Here is a 15,762-nt window from a genome sequence, read left to right as displayed (position 1 = left end):
CCTTCTCTGACTGTCTCTATCTGAATGAAAAAGTAGCCCAGAAGCAGTGAAGCTGAGCGTACATAAGATCCCATCTCACCAAAATAAATAAACTGATCTTTAGGAAATAAAACTTAATATTTTTTTAAAAAAATTAAAAAGAAAAGTCCACAACCTACCTCATGACAAGAGAAAAGCAAATAGTAACAAATATAGAATGCCATTTTCATGCACTGGAGTAGCAAAAATTGTAAAAGATTGGCATATTTAATTCTGGCAAAGACATGAGGGTTTGAGTTGGTAAAAATAGGAAATTGCTATAACCTTTTGGAAATAAATATATTCATAGTTCTCATCTGCCATTAGTATGTACCAGTGTGCATGTGTATATTAGCCTGAATCCTAGTGTGTGTGTGTATATTAGCCTGAATTCCAGTGTGCATGTATATATTAGCCTGAATCCCAGTGTGCATGTATATGTTAGCCTGAATCCCAGTGTGCGTGTGTATATTAGCCTGAATCCCATTGTGCGTGTATATATTAGCCTGAATCCCAGTGTGCGTGTGTATATTAGCCTGAATCCCAGTGTGCATGTGAATATTAGCCTGAATTCCAGTGTGCGTGTGTATATTAGCCTGAATCCCAGTGTGCATGTGAATATTAGTCTGAATCCCAGTGTGCATGTGTATATTAGCCTGAATCATATGGAAAGAGCAGGACAAAATCAACAGTATTTGCCAGAGAGAGGAGCAAGACTAGGCAGGCAGTAAAAGTGGAAAGACCCAACTCTTCTTTTGTTTGCCTTTTAAAATGAATAGGCATTTCTTATCTAGTTTAAAAATTTAAGTCGATAGTAACATAAAGGAAGCAATGCCCAACATGCCATGGAAAATAAAAGAGGAAAAATTACCCAAGCTTGGGAAGAAGAAAATCAGGGAAGACTTCATGGAAGAAATATTGTCTTTTGCAGGGAGGAGGTGCCTGTGAAATTATATCTTTCCCAGCAGACTCTGCTTTTCTTTTCCAATATCAAATAGAGGGAAACAAAAGAGAGGAAAAGGAGTGGTGGGAACAGGGGGGTCCCTAAGCACTGCTCTACTCCTCGTGAAAATTCTTCTGTCCATGGTGCTCTGGTGCAGTGACAGGAGCTCAAACCTAGGTCCTCTAGATAAACACCTGGGAAAATATATACTTTACACATGGTAAAATATATTCCTGCCAGGTGACTTATCTCCCAGTAAGATTAATTGACAGTGATTGATTGATTGATTGATTGATTGATTGATTGAGAGGATGGAAAGAGAGAGACCAGAGCACGGAAGCTTCTCTGGGCAGAGAACCTCACCAGTGTGTCCTGGAACCCCACCTCCCCAGATCCCTAGCCCACTAGGGAAAGATAGAAACAGGCTGGGAATACAGATTGCCCTCTCAATGCTCATGTCCAGCAGAGAAGCAATTACAGAAGGCATATTTTCCATTTTTCTACTCCCCATAAAGATCTTTGGTCTATACTACCAGAGGGCTAAAGAATAGGGAAGCGTCAAATGGAGGGGAGGAGATATGGAACTCTAGTGGTGTGAATTGTATGGAATTGTACCCCTCTTATACCACAGTCTTGTCAGTCATTATTAAATCCCTAATAAAAAATTATTTTAAAAGGAGTGTCTGAAAGGTGCCAGACTATTAAGTGGGGAAAGCAGAGTCTCTTCAACAAATGGTGTTGGAAAAAATGAGTTGAACCATGTGGAAGAATGAAACTAGACCACTATATTTCACCAAATACAAAAGTAAATTCCAAGTGGATGTTAGACCAGAAACTATCAGATAGTTAGAGGAAAACATTGGCAGAACTCTTTCCTGCATAAATTTTAAATACATCTTCAGTGAAATGAATCTAATTACAAAGAAGACTAAGGAAAGTATAAACCTATGGGACTACATCAAATTAAAAAGCTTCTGCACAGCAAAAGAAACCACTACCCAAACAAAGAGACCCCTCACAGAATGGGAGAAGATCTTTGCATGTCATACATCAGACAAGAGCTTAATAACCAAAATATATAAAGAGCTTGCCAAAGTCAACCACAAGAAAACAAATAACCCCATCCAAAAATGGGGAGAGGTCATGGACAGAATATTCACCACAGAAAAGATCCAAAAGGCCAAGAAACACATGAAAAAATGTTCCAAGTCTTTGATTGTCAGAGAAATGCTAATAAAGACAACAATGAGATACCACTTCACTCCTGTGGGAATGTCATACATCAGAAAAGGTAACAGCAGCAAATGCTGGAGAGGGTGTGGGGTCAAAGGAACCCTCCTACACTGCTGGTGGGAATGTCAATTGGTCTAATCTCTGTGAAGAACAGTCTGGAGAACTCTCCGAAGGCTAGAAATGGACCTACCCTATGATCCTGCAATTCCTCTACTGGGGATATATCCTAAGGAACCCAACATATCCATCCAAAAAGATCTGAGTACACATATGTTCTTGGCAGCAGAATTTGTAATAGCCAAAATCTGGAAGCAACCCAGGTGTCCAACAACAGATGAGTGGCTGAGCAATTTGTGATACATATATACATACATACATATATATATATAATGGGATACTATTCAGCTGGGTGAGGGGGGAGAATATATGTCGAAAAAGGATGACAGAGGACCTAGTGGGGGTTGTATTGTTATATGAAAAACTGGGAAATATTTTGCATGTACAAACTATTGTATTTACTGTCAAATGTAAAACATTAATTCCCCAATAAAGAAATTTTTTTAAAAAGTGCACTACCCAAAAAAGGAGTGTCTGTAGAAGATTTCACTGCAGCTGAACCCCCAAAACCTCTGGCTAAAAGTTCTAGACCTTTGTACATGCTCATACTGCTCCCAAACCCCAGAGTTGCAAAAATCAGTTCCATTCCAAGACAGTCACGGTCAAGGGCAGTTAAGGACCTGCAGTCTGTCCATGAGTTTCCCCAGAGGAGCAAAACAAGAGGAAGGGAGATGTCAACATTGCCTTTCTCTCTCCATGGCTCCACTGTTTACAGAGATGGAGTCCATGCTCTGGTTGTTCTGTGGAGCAAGCCTCTTTCTATTTCCTTGGCCATTAACTTCACTAAATTCACCCCAACCTGTCTCTAGGGAAAACTAATTTAATCAGAGCCACATGCTAGAGCTGGCACTAGTCCAGTGGTAAATTAGAGCCATGAGGCTAGACCCAGGGAAAGGTTTGAGATAAATATACAAATGCTAAGTACAAGAATACTGGTCCAGGACCAGGCACACTCAGTTGAGCACACATCTTACCATGTGCAAGGACCCAAATTCAAGTCCCCAGTCCTCACCTGCAGAAGGGAAGCTTCATGAATGGTAAAGTAGTGTTAAAGGTGTCTCTCTCCCTCACTAATGCCCTCCCTTCTCAATTTCTCTCTACACTATCAACTAAAAGGAAAAAATGTCCACCAGAAGTGGTGGATTCATCACAAAGGCACCAACCCCACTGATAACCCTGGTGGCAATAAAATTTAAAATTAAAAAAGTGCCAGGCTAGCTTTGCGGGCGGGAGAGAGAGACAACCAGGGACTCATGGCTGAGTGGTACACAGTTCAGTCTTTATTCATGTGGAACACAGCACAATCTAAGCTATCTCTAATCACAATCCTGTCCTTATATATCCTGAGGCGGAAGAGGATGTACGTAGGATAGGAGGTGAGGAGAAGGAAAAAGCGTACAAAACAATGAGGATTAAACCAATGCCCTGGAGGCAGGGTGGTGCTTAGTTAACAGTGGTTATGTAAATAGAATACAGTGTTAAGCAGGGGGGATTAAACCAATGAAACAGAAGGGGTCTTATAAGCAGAATTTAAAAGCAAACCAACAAAAAAGAATATTGGTTCTTCAAAGACTCTCTCTCATCACTTTTCTAACAAAGGCCTCATACTGGGCTCTGGGCGAGAGGAAAAGCTGAGACCCAGCTCCTGGCCTTAGTGCAGCCCTTTGTCATAGGGATTCCAAAAACCTGCACCAAAATCCACCCAGACAAGGATGGTGTGGCACACAGGGAGGAGGGGGACCAAGGGCCATTTCACAAAGAAGAGGAGATGTGAACTGGGCTTTGAAATGTGAACAGGAGTTTGATGTTAAGAAAGGGAAGCCTGACACTTCAAGAATAGGAGTGGCACAGGTAAATCTGTGGCATCTGGACTTACTAGTGAGGCTGGAACTTGAAAGAGGAGATGGGAGGGGTGGGGGAGACAGCATGTTTATACAAAAAGACACTGATGCCTGAGGCTCCAAAGCCCTCAGTTCAGTTCCCCACACCACTACAAGCCAGAGATGAGCAGTGATCTACTTAAAATAAAATAAAAAGATTTGAGAGGTGGAGATCAGGGTGCAGGGGCAGCAGAGGAAAAGTTGGTTAGGACCAGATGGTAACAAAGTTTGTAAAGCAAAATATAACTGGGTTTCTTAGCTGTCACCCAGCAGGTGTATGACTCTTGAAAGATGACTACAAGAAGCACTATCTCTGGAGGGAGAGATGAATGGATAAGAGAAGACAAGATAAGAGATGAGACTTTCACTTAGATCTTCTGGGGTATATGGGGTTACAGCAAATACATTGTACTGTTAGATTTTTAAGTATTTTTTAAACTTTGTCTTGGCTCACATTGAAAATAATTGGCTATAGCTGCCATTCACTGAGGACTTACCCTAAGGACTCTATGCACATTCTCCTGCTTCATCTTCACACTAACCCTCTGAGAAATGGACTAGTATCCAATTTCCATGGGATGAGAAAAACTGAAAGTCTTCAAGCTAAAGCAATGCTGAAGGCCACACATACTCAAGGTCACACGTCTTCCAGATAAACAAATAGGCAAATGAGCCAAAATTTGAACCTGAATCTGAAGACACCTAACACATCCTTCTAACACTCTGGTCCACAGTCTCCTGGCAACAGACAAGACAGGGAGGTCAGTTGGTCACTTTCACAGATGCTGTAAGGCCAGGAGACAAAGTAAATATTCAGGACAATAGAGCCAATTCAAACCAGCTGGTAGGCTTATACCCTGGGCACCAGGCCAGCAAGCCAGAATGCAATGTATCGGGTGCAGCTGTCTTCTTCTTCTTCTAGCGTTTGCCCTTCTTCTGTAGCCAGTCAACAGCATCAGGTTGAGCCTGATGTAAAGTTTCAAGACCTCCTTTAAATCTGGAGAGGTGGCAGTCGTTGACTATGTGGGTCATAGTCTGTCTGGAGCCGCAGGGGCAGTTCGGGTCGTCTCTGGCTCCCCAGCGATGGAACATAGCGGCGCACCGGCCATGGCCTGTTCGATAGCGATTGAGGAGGGCCCAATCATAACGTACTAGGTCAAAGCCGGGTTGACGCTTGCAGGAGTCTGTGATGAGGTGTTTGTTCTTTACCTCAGCTGACTGCCAACTCTGTTTCCAAGAGTCTGGAACAGAGAAGTTCAGTGTAGGCGTAGGGGACCAGATTGGGTGACGAGACGTCAAGCGTTGAACAGGATGGGCGAAGATATCCGCATATATTGGCAGGTCCGGTCGAGCGTAGACATGGGAAATGAACTTAGATGATGCCGCATCCCGACGAATATCTGGCAGGGCGATGTTGCTAAGAACTGGCAGCCATGGAACCGGGGTGGAACGGATGGTTCCAGAAATTATCCTCATGGAGGAATATAATTTGGAATCGACCAAGTGGACATGGGGGCTACAGAACCATACTGGGGCACAGTATTCTGTAGTGGAATAGCATAATGCCAGAGATGATGATCGTAGTGTAGAATCGTTCGCGCCCCATGAGGAGCTGGCCAGTCTTGCAATGATGTTATTCCTCGCGCCCACCTTTGCTGCAGTTTTTATGAGATGTTCGTGAAATGACAGAGTGCGATCGAGAGTAACGCCAAGATAGACTGGCTGGGCTTCATGCCGGATTCTCGTATTGTCAAGCTGCACATTAAGCTCACGCGAGGCCGAGGCATGGTGTAGATGGAAAACAGATGATACCGTTTTTGCAGTGCTAGGGATTAGTTGCCATTTTTTACAGTAATCAGATATCAGAGACATGTCTTTCGTGAGTGTTTCCTCAAGGATGTCGAACTTGGATGCCTGAGTTGCACAGCAGATGTCATCGGCGTAGATGAACTTCCTTGAAGAAGTTTCTGGGAGGTCATTGATGTAAATATTAAATAGCGTAGGAGCCAGAACAGAGCCCTGGGGGAGGCCGCTTGAGACAAGTCTCCATCTGCTAGACTTGTCACCCACATGCACCCGGAATCTTCTGTTTTGGAGAAGAAACGATATAGTGTTGGCCACCCATGGAGGCAGGCATCTTGAGATCTTGACTAGGAGACCACGATGCCAGACCGTGTCATAGGCTGTTGTGAGATCAACAAAGACAGCACCAGTCTTTAAATTCTTCTGGAATCCATTTTCAATGTAAGTTGAGAGGGCCAGGACTTGTTCGCAGGTAGATCTTCCTGGGCGGAAACCAGCTTGGGCGGGTGATAGGAATTTCTCTGTAAGAGGAGAAATTCGTGACAGAAGCAGCCTCTCAAGGAGTTTGTAACACACTGAGAGGAGAGAAATTGGTCTATAGCTGGCGGCCAGTGTTGGGTCTTTCTTTGGTTTCAAGACTGCTATTATCTTCGCACGACGCCAAATTTTGGGCATAGATTGGGATTCCAAGATGTGGGACAGGAATGTAGTGAGCCACTTCTTTGCCGCGGGGCCTAAGTTAAGAATGAGTTCTGGGGTGATATTATCATAGCCAGCAGCCGTTCCCGGGTGCAGCTGTAAAGCCCACCAAAACTTTGCCCAAGGACAGGTGGGAGATATGTGCTAGATTCAAGACTTGCTCATCCTAGTTTTCCAGAAGCTGGTCCTGGAAATTCAGGCTAAGACCCTCATCCTATCAGAAGTAGGAGACCATTGACTGACTGGAGGTGAGGGGCACTCTAGGTTGATGATAGTCCACTACCTCTGGGGACTGTTGGGTCTCCCTGTCCCTTTCATCCTTATCACAATGCCACTTGTTTCTCCTCTGGTGACCTGGAGAGCCAAGGTTCATCCCTGAAACACCCTAATCTGGAGACAAAGTTGAGGCTCATGGTGAACAGGAAAGATCATTGTATAAATTTTAAAAACTGTGCTGAGTTAGTGGTTTCTTAAAAGCTTTTTTAAGCTGCAGAGCCTTCACTTTTAACTAAAATCTTATCTAGAACTCCATGTGTTAAATAGGTAAGAGGAGGGTCTCTGGTGAAACCCTCCTTACTGGTCTTTCAACAACCCCTCAGGTCCTGGCGAGGTCTGTCAAGGACCAGCAGATCAGCAGGACACAGGGTGAAGCCCACTGAGTTGGATATCTTTGAAAGGTCCTCTGGCCAGAAATACTCTGACCTTTCTTTCCTAAGGAATAATCATAGAGCTAACACATATTTAGCACTAACTTCACACCAGGCACTAAACTTGAGTTTGACACAAATTTTTTTCATTTAATTTTCATCTTAAGGCTATGAAATAGGTCTTATCATGTGGCACCGTCCAACTGCCTACCAGACTGTCCTCCCCTTCCTGCTGAAATGAGGCTAAACACATAGCTAGACTACATTTCCCAGATTCCTTTGAGACAAAGTCATGTGACCAAGTTGCCTCAGCTTTCCAGCAAATGTGCCACTCCAAGCAGGGTTCTCTATAGGAACGAGAGAGTGTATCCCATCCACCCACCTCCCACCCCCCCATCTCCCCAGTGTTCTCCTTACTCTCGGCCTTTTGGCAGCAATCAAGACCACAGGTGTCAGTGTGAAAGCCTAGTGTTGAAATGAGTTTGGAATCCTGAATTGACCCAGCGAGCCCTGCTGGCCTGGGAGTCAATCCTTCCTCCTGCGCTATTGCAGAGTGAATGTCTCCAGCAGTCTTGGAGCTCCTCATATGCCCATTTCTCAGAGAAGGAAAGCCGAGGTTAAGTAACTTTCTAAGATCATTCAGCAGCAGAATCTAGAGTAGTTCAGTCTGATTCTAAAGTCCTTTCCCTCAAAACATCACACCACCATCACCCAGTTACTATACAATTCTGTAATGCCACACATAATATCTTCAGTAAGGTGAGACGACAAGTAATCTGTGGTACATCCATACGGTGGAATATTATTCAGTGATAAAAAGAAAAGAACTGTCAAGTCATGAAAAGATCCAGAAGAATGTTAAGAGTGAAAAGAAGCCAGTCTAAAAGGGTTACTTACAATATGGTTCTGGAAAAGGCAAAAGCCATAAAGATAGTTTTTGTACAGTGGGGAATGGGAGAAGGAAGAGAAGCAAATAAGTAGAATACATAGAACTTCAAAGGCAGTGTAGTTACTCCATTGATACTATAAAGGTGACACTTTACCAAAATCTACAGCTTACAAAACACAAAGAGTGAGCTCTACTATAAGTCAGAACTTTATAAGAGATTTCTGTACTTTCTGATCCTGTGTTCTGTAAACCTAATAGTGTGATTTAAAATATAGTCCTAATGACCCTGGGTCCATACTCCCATGGGGATAAAGAATAGGAAAGCTATCAGGGGAGGAGATGGGATACAGAGTTCTCGTGGTGGGAGCTGTGTGGAGCTGTACCCCTCTTATCCTATAGTTTTTTGTCAGTGTTTCCTTTTTATAAATAAAATTTTTTAAAGAATTATAATTTCATATAAATATATATATATATATATATATATATATATATATATATATAGTAGTGGCCCAGGAAGTGGTGCAATGGATAGAGTTGGACCTTGAAATGTGAGGTTCTGAGTTTGATCCCTGGCATTTCATGTGCGAGTGATGCTCTGGTATGCCCTCCCTCCACCACCACCTCTTTCCTAAATTAGTTAATTATTTATTGACAAAGTTGATTAATGTAAGCATATATGTTTAAAAAAACATATACAAATAGCTTTTTGCTGTTGTTGCATGGGCTTCACTGCTCTGCATCATCTTTTTCAGATAGAAAGAGATGGGGTGTGGGGGGAGACGGCAAAGCACTGAAGCCTCTCCCAGCGCCATGGTGGCTGACTCAGATCTGAGTTGTACACATGGCAAAGCAGGCACCTTCTCAAGTGAGCTATCTCGTTTCAACATAATCTCATGTATGAAAAGATATACGGTGCCATGTACCCACTTTGGCCAACACTCATTTCATCACCCCCAACAATCTGTGATGTCTGCAGACATTGTGCACCTGTATGTAGCTCGTCACTTCCACCTTTTTCGGACAGAGAAACTGAGACACAAAGGAAGGCAAGGAGCTTGCCCAAGCCAGTACAAAACTCCCATTTGTTTGCTTTCTACTACCTTCCCTCTCTAAGACCTACTTCCCCCACCTCAGGGATAGACACCCTCACCATGGCAAGGTGTTGGCTTCCCTGCCACAGAAGAACCTGCAGGTCACAGCATGCCTGGCCCGTGGGGACATGGTAAAAGCTCACAGTAGTCCCCTGGAGAGGCCTCAAGGTCACCTTGCAGCCCAGACTCCTGTATTCCATGTACTGTGCTCCTTCATTTTCAGAACACCTGTTCAGAACCTAAGGATCATAAAACCCTGTGCCTCTCCAACCCCAACGCACAAAAGCATATACCCTTCCACTTTGTCACTGGCCCTTCAGACAGATAGACTGACTGATATCCGTGAGACATGCTGCCCTTCAGCACTTACACAAGCTAGTATTTCTCACCAAGAACTGAGGGTCATTTGGGGACACTTTTTTTTTTCCTGGAGATTGTTGAGATCTCCTTCAAAATGCATAACCACACCTGCACATTAGCACAAGGCATCGCTTTCCCTGCTCTCTGTAACCCCTGGAGGGAAACTGAAGGAATGTATCAAATTCTTAATTTAAGGAAAAATCCCTGGCGCCCGCATGTGGTGAAAATGCTATTTCCTATGTTGGAGGTGTTAGAAGAAAGTGCTGCCTGAAAACTACTGATCTGACTGCAGTTTCTGAGATGCTGGGCCTCCCTGCGGAAGAAATAGGACCCGGTCCAGCTTTGGTGTTCAAAGGACATAAATGCAGTTCAGGGATGGTGTGATGTCTGGCTGTCGGGGCTGTGGACTACCCATTACCTTCTAACAGGGTGAGATGATTCCAGACCTACTGAGTTTCATTAAGAGTGTAGATCCCATTCTGCTGCAAGTGGCAAGAATAGTACCAGGTCCCCAGTGGGCAGCCTTGAAAGAGGCCACTGCTTCTTTCAAGCCCCCAGATAAGCAGCCCCCTTCTTCTTGAAGTTTCTTTCAAGGCCCTGGGATCAGACAGGCCCCACCCACCACTGCCTGGTTGTATAGTCTAGAGCAGGCTCCCTAATATCTCAGACCTTCCAAACAACAGTGGCTACTACCTTCCTTTTACCTTCCAATCCCATGAGGCCTCTTCTCTCACCAATTCTATTTACTTATTTAATTGTTTGTTTGTTTATTCCCTATGAGACAGAAAGAGAAAGTTTCACATGAGAGAGAGCAAGAGAAAGGAAGAAAAGCTCCAGTCCATGAGGTGCCAGGGATCAAACTGGGAGTTTCAGACGTGTTAAGTCCTGAACTCTACCAGTTGAGCTATTTCCCCGGTTACTCTCAGTTCAATTCTAACCGTGGTGGTCTTCACCAGGGAAGCTGAAGGTGAATCAAATAGACTTAGTACACATCACGGCAGGATAGTTTTGAACTCAGGGATGTCCTGGCAACTCTGGGATATATGCAGAGGAAGCTCTATCTTGTAAGGGGACTCGTTTTGAGTCACTCCAAAGAAAAAAACCTAAGGAAGACAGTGTAGGCCTTACACAGTAAGACAATCCTTTTTCCAGCCATAACATCATCTCCCCAGACAATAACTTGGATCCACCTGCATATCAGATGTCAGGTTCAAAAAAAAAAAACTAATATAGTCATGGGCCCTTTGGAATATAACTAAAATATGCCTAATATCTACAAAATGGAAACCCCCAAATTTTCATCTGAACTATTCCAGCCTTTAGGTTCATGATTAGTCAACTTTTTTTTTTTGGCTTTATATGTTAACTCTTTTTTCAGCCACCAGGTTCCAAATGCTAAGATGATGCCAACCGGACTTCCCTGGGCAGAGGACCCCACCAATGTGTCCTAGAGCCCTGCTTCCCCAGAGCCCCGCCCCACCAAGGAAAGAGAGAGACAAGCTGGGAGTATGGGTTGACCTGTTAATGCCCATGTTCAGTGGGGAAGCAATTACAGAAGCCAGACCTTCCACCTTCTGCACCCCATAATGATCCTGGGTCCATACTCCCACGGGATTAAAAATAGGAAATCTATCAGGAGAGGGGATGGGATATGGAGTTCTGGCGGTGGGAACTGTGTGGAGTTGTATCCCTCATCCTGTGTTTTTTTGTAGGTGTTTCCTTCTTATAAATAAAAATTTTTAAAAAAAAGACAGAGCTGAGCTTCATCCTAGTCCCCCAACCTAGCAGCTGAGTTCAGACAAGTTCCTAAGCAGCTCTAAACCTCAACTTCTCTGTCTTTAAAGCAGAGGCAGGTAGTGATGCACCTAGGAGAGCACATACGTTACCATATGCAAAGACACAGGTTCAGGCCTCAGTCCCCACCTGCAGATGAGGAATCTTCATGAGCAGTGAAGCAGTACTGCAGATGTCTATTTCTGTCTATCTCCCCACCTCTTCTCAATTTCTCTGTCTCTATAAAAAGAGAGAGAGAGAGAGAGAGAGATGGAAGGAAGGAAAAAAGGAAGAAAATGGCTGTCATGAGTGGTGGATTCATCATGCAGATAACAAGCCCCAGCAATAGCCCTGGTGGTAATAAGAGACTCAAATTAAAAAATTAAGACAAAAATTATATATATATATATATATATATATAGTAAACTATTGTATTTTACTGTTGACTATAAACCATTAATCCCCTAATAAAGAAATAAAATTTTAAAAAATTATCTGTATACATACATATATTCCAAATAATTTTCATCCCCTAGAACTGCATATACCAGAGTAGTACTATGATCTCTCTCTCTCTCTTTCTGCCTCATACAAAATAAATAAAATAATTTTTAAATATCTATACCATTTGACTCTGTGTGAACTTTTCCCAAGAAAGTAATCTGTAATATGCCCAGACATATAAATATAATACCAGGACTTGTTATTCTAATAGAAAAAAGAAAATAATTGAACTGCCCAACAATAGAGGAATGATTAAATAAATTAGGGCGCATCCAAAAGATAGGACACTTTTGTTTCCATTAATCTTGTCTTCAAAAAAAGCCACACATTCAAATATAACACAGGGCTTTTTTGATAATTATCCTTTAGAAAGGAGAAAATCTCTTTAAATTCAAGTTCTTTAACAAATAGTCTTCTATTAAGCACATTTGTTCTTAGTTACTTCATTTTAAACAACAAAGTACTGTTTGGGGAAATCACATTAGCTCTCTCTGATCTCAATCAATGCTAGTTTGGCATGTTTCAAGAGGTCACCTGCTGGAATTGGCAAAAAAAAAAGAAGGCAAATAAATTTAACAGAGATTTAGTGATTATTCTGGAGGTTACAACCTCACAATTGCAAGTGTTTGTTGTCATTGTAAACAAGCCTTTAAAGATCACTTTCAGAAGCAATATAGTAAGTGCTTATATTGTAGAGATCACTAATACACAGTCAGGGAAAAAAATAAAAAGACCGTCCTAATATTATGCAAATAGGTGTTTGTGGCATGGAAAACAATTTCCAGAGACAATATTGTACACAGATTTTTTTAAGTGTTACATTTCCGTCTCAGACAAGTTAGACCAAAATGGAAATGACTAGAGTCTGGGCAAGCCTGATGGGTAATTCACAAAGCAACTCTAAGCATGATGAAAGTACAGGTGTCAAAGATTCTGGTAAATTAAATTTTAAAAATGTAAGCATGAAAAAGACTAATGTAACATATCTCACCTTGTATATAGTTTCAAATATCTAGGTATACTTTTATAAATTAAGCGCCATGTGTATTTGATGACTTCTCTAAATACACTTATTCAAGTAGGTCCCCAAACTTTGTATTAAATTTGGGAAAATGGGACCTTAATTCTTGGCTACCCTATATTTCGACCCATATGGTACAGACTGATAAGAGAAAAACTCTATGGAGTAAAGAGAAAACATAGATTTAAGCTGAGGAGGTAGCATAGTGGTTATACAAGGAGACTTTCCTTTTTATTTATTTTTTATTTATAAAATGGAAATATTGGCGGGACTACAGGATAAGAGGGGTACATTTCCACACAAGGCCCACCTCCAGAGCTCCATATCCAGTCCCCTCCCTTGATAGCTTTGTTGATAGGTCTCTTTGTTTGGGTGATGGTTTCTTTTGCTGTGCAAAAGAAAGACTATATCAATTTGATATAGTCCCATTGATTTGTTTCTATTTTAGTCTTTCTTGCAGTTGGATTTGTATCATCAAAGATGTCCTTAACGTTTAGGTGGGAAAGTGTTCCAGCAGTGTTTTCCTCTAAGTATTTGATAGTTTCTCGTCTAACATCCATGTCCTTGATCCATTTGGAGTTGACTTTTGTTTCTATTGAGATAAAGTGGTTCAGTTTCATTATTCTGCATATTTCAACCCACAAGGAGACTTTCATACCTGAAGCTAAAAGGCCCAAGGTTCAACCCCCTATACCAACATGAACCAGAGCTGAATTGTGCTCTAGTTTAAAAACAAAATTTTAAACATGTAGTGTGGCTGTGTGTGTGTAATTCAAGTGTTATAGTGGAGTTTGAATGTTGTTTGCATGCACACAACTATAGACAAAGAACACACAAAAAAATGTGAAGTAGAAGGCGGAGCCAAGATGATTACTTGGAGGCAGCTGCTGGCTTGAGCTCCAACAACGACTGGATAGGGTAGGATACTGGGCCATCAGCAGGACGGTGAATAAGGGGTCCTAAGTGTGACACCAAGGAACGGTCCTATAGTGCAATTTTTAGTTAGAAAATGGAGGGAAAAGAAAGGAAATCTTTTGATTATTTCTGAAATGCACCTCTCCCCCCTACCCCATAACCAGACCCCAAGGGCTGGAGAGCTGCTACTAGCAGGCTCCCCACTGAGCTTTTTTCTTTACCAAGATTCCTGGCTCACTAGGAGTGTCATTCCAATCCTTTTCCTTTTTGATTTCTTTCTCTTTTTTGTTTTTTGTTTTTTGTTTTGTTTTCTAAGTGGCTGGAGCTCTGTTTAAGTGACAAACTATCTGACCAATCAGAGCCTCATCCCTGCCTGGGAAAGACTACCTGGAAGTCTTTCTTTTTTTTAACAATTGGCTGTCTTTGCTCAGGCTGCCTGAGCCAATCTTGAGCCGTCCAAGCTGCAGACTATTAAGGTTTTTTTACTCTATTCTATTTTATTATTACTATTACATATACATGTGTCCGGCAAACGCTAGAAGAAGAATACATGTGTCCCTTTACCCTTCTCCTTCTTCAGGTTGACCAAAATTAACTGTTATTGTTTTTTCCATTGCTAGGTGACTGAGTGTTCTATCCATTGTGAGAGGAACTTGTTTCACTCTACCTCTTCCCTCCACTTTCCTCTCCTTTTCCCCTCCTCCTAGCTAATTTTTTTTAAAAAACACCTCTTTCCTTTCACTGTTCTTTTTTTTTTTTTCTCGTTCTTGTCTTCTTTTCTTCCTTCCTCCTTCTGCTTTCTGAATTCACTGATACTCATTTGTGAATTATTTGGGGGAAGAAATCTGACACAGAGTGGACTCTCTATGTGTGTGTCTCTTCTCTACTTCCCTTTCTCCTTTTGCTATCCCTAGAATTTACAGTGGACAGTAGATTTGCATAATTGTCTAGTCTTGCTTTCCCTTTTTCCCTTTCTCTTTCTTTCTCATTTGTACTTGGTTGCTATTTTATCTTGGACTGGAGGCGTTGTTTGGCTAACTGGTATTGGTTAAACTACATCAATCCTTGTTTCAGTTACTATTGTTGTAATTTCTGAGGTTGAGGACTGCATTTGTCATAAAGGTATTTAGTATAGTGTGGCTTGTACTCAAAACACAACAACTTAAGAACAACAGAACGGAAAAATAAAAAACACATCAATAAAAAAAATGGTTAAATCAAGAGCAAATAAAACTGCCACTACAATAAATCAAGACAGGAGCCCAGAAGAAACTCTAAGTCAGTCCAAAGTAACCATAGATAAGAAAAGTATGCAAGCAATAGTAAACCTAATAGTACAGAAATGAAGACAACTATGGAGGAAAGGGCTATCAGAAATAAGGAAACAACAGATAAGACCCTCAAGGAAAATACTAGCTACCTCGAGGTAATTAGAGAACTGAAAGCTGAAATAGCTGAACTAAAAGGTCAATTAGCAGAATAAGCTAATACTGAACTGAAGAAAGAAGCTGAGGGAAAGGAAAGCAGACTAATAGAAGCAGAAAACAGAATTAGCCAAACAGAGGATGAGCTAGAGAAAACTAAGAAAGAGGTAAAAGAAAAAGACGAGTATGGGATGATCCCACTCATAAACAGAAGTTGAGAAAGAATAACAGAAACAGAAACTCAAAGCAGTATCTGACTAAATTTGCAGTAGGGCACCAAAGTAAAAACCCTGGGTGGAGGGTGAGGGTGGATGTTCAGCTTCATGGGGGGGTGAGGGGGATGGGACACAGTCTTCTGGTGGTGGGAATGGTGTTTATGTACACTCCTATTAATTTGTAGCCATATAAATCACTATTTAAGTAATTTGAGAGGGGAAAAACTGAT

The sequence above is a fragment of the Erinaceus europaeus genome, chromosome 13 (genome assembly GCF_950295315.1).
Source record: "Erinaceus europaeus chromosome 13, mEriEur2.1, whole genome shotgun sequence".
NCBI lineage: Eukaryota > Metazoa > Chordata > Mammalia > Eulipotyphla > Erinaceidae > Erinaceus > Erinaceus europaeus.
The sequence above is the reverse complement of the archived record's forward strand: the minus strand, read 5'-3'. Positions refer to the sequence as shown.